Source organism: Rutidosis leptorrhynchoides, chromosome 3 (genome assembly GCF_046630445.1).
Source record: "Rutidosis leptorrhynchoides isolate AG116_Rl617_1_P2 chromosome 3, CSIRO_AGI_Rlap_v1, whole genome shotgun sequence".
Taxonomy (NCBI): Eukaryota; Viridiplantae; Streptophyta; class Magnoliopsida; order Asterales; family Asteraceae; genus Rutidosis; species Rutidosis leptorrhynchoides.
This window is the reverse complement of record NC_092335.1, coordinates 583,753,749-583,755,480: the sequence shown is the minus strand read 5'-3', so window position 1 is coordinate 583,755,480 and position 1,732 is coordinate 583,753,749.

The following is a 1,732-nucleotide window of genomic DNA, read 5'->3' as shown; positions in this document are numbered from 1 at the left end:
TTATATAATCCAAAAACAAATAAACAACCCGTACTGTCTGTTTATCTTCCTCTTCAAATTAACTCGGGCCATCCAAAGTCACGGCCCAAGTTAATCTCTAGTAATCCTACAGCCCAACTAGGAATTTCATCTCAGCCCAACGTACAGATAGAAATGCGAACGGTTTAAAGAGGGTTTGTTAAGAGTTTTAACTGCCGAATTATTTTAATCACAAGTGGGATATAACTTGTTAAAGGTGTCGGCTGAAAACGGAATAAACGAGTAGCACATAATTCATCATCATCGATCAACTATTCATCATCATCTTAAATATCATCACAACATCATCTTCATCATTATCATTTACTCGTGCATCATACTACTATGTCATCATTGAAGCAAATACTGGAGCTGTAACAATATCATCGCGTAACAGTCGTCTATGGTGTGTGTGTTCCGGTTAGAAATAGATACAGTGCACAAGTTCGATTAAGAATAAAACGGTAATGATGAGTAGCTTGTGAGGGTTGATAGTTCGGTGGAGATGATGATTAACGAAAAGAAGAAGATACAAAATTATAGGAGTTGCAGCGGTTGTTGGTGATGGTTGTTTGTTGATGTGTTGAAGTTGGCGGTGGAAGTGATGGTTTGTCTATGGTGATTATTGATGGTGGGTTGTGTGTTTAACTAAACCTAAAACAGAAACGTAAATAGTAGCATCTCAAAGGTGATCAGGGAAATCGTTTGATGATGGTTGTTCCAGTTGAAGATGGTGAGCAGAAAATTTAGAATAGGAAACATAAACTTTTGTGTGTTGTTCGACGTAGCAAGAAAACAGAAGAAGTCGTGGTGTCTTGGTGATGGCGAGTGTCGATGGTGGATTTGTGTTGTCATGGTGTTAAGGTGGTAACGGTGGAAGTGGTGGTCGGTTTGTAGGTTGCAAGTGGGTCGGGTTTTGTGAGTGAAGAAAGTGAATGAAAATTAGATAAGTTTTACAAAGCTTGGTACTGTATGCAACGATCAAAAGATAAATCAAATTGTATTTGGTTTCAGTTGAGTTCTAATTTGTTGACTAAAGCAATAAAGCATAATACTAATTATTCTAGTATATATATTCTGAGCTACTTTCCAAAACACAAACATCGGTATGAAGACATGAGACGGGGAACCTTAAAGAGAGAAACAAGGAATAAGATGTTGTTGGTGGTGATCGAAGTGGTATTAGATGGTGTGGGTTTTGGGTTGTGTTGGAGATCAAGACCAAACAGTTGCGCAGTAGTAATTAATCAAGTAGTAGTAGCAAGTAATCCAATGATGATAAAGATAATTATGGGGATTGGAGAGATAATGATTAAATGGATGGTTTGTGGTTATCATATAAGATTGTATCATGTATATATTAGATAGCAAAATGGAAGCTGACAGACAAGAATAGTAGACTAAATAATATAATAATAATAATTATTAATCTAAAGATTGTGTAAAGGATCGTGAGAATGAAAGGTAGCCAAATGAAATTGGAGGTGATGTTGATAGGAACAGAAATTAGTAATACAAGTGGTGTAGAGTTGATTGAGTGATGATTTGAATATGTGTCTATATGCATAGGTAACGTACATATATATATATTATATATATATATAATATCACAAATTAAAAAGAAAAAGGCAAACATTAGTAATAGAAAGTAAGTGAGATATGATTCAAAAGAAGCGATTGTTTTTGTGGTTTTGTGCAGACTGGATTCCAAATA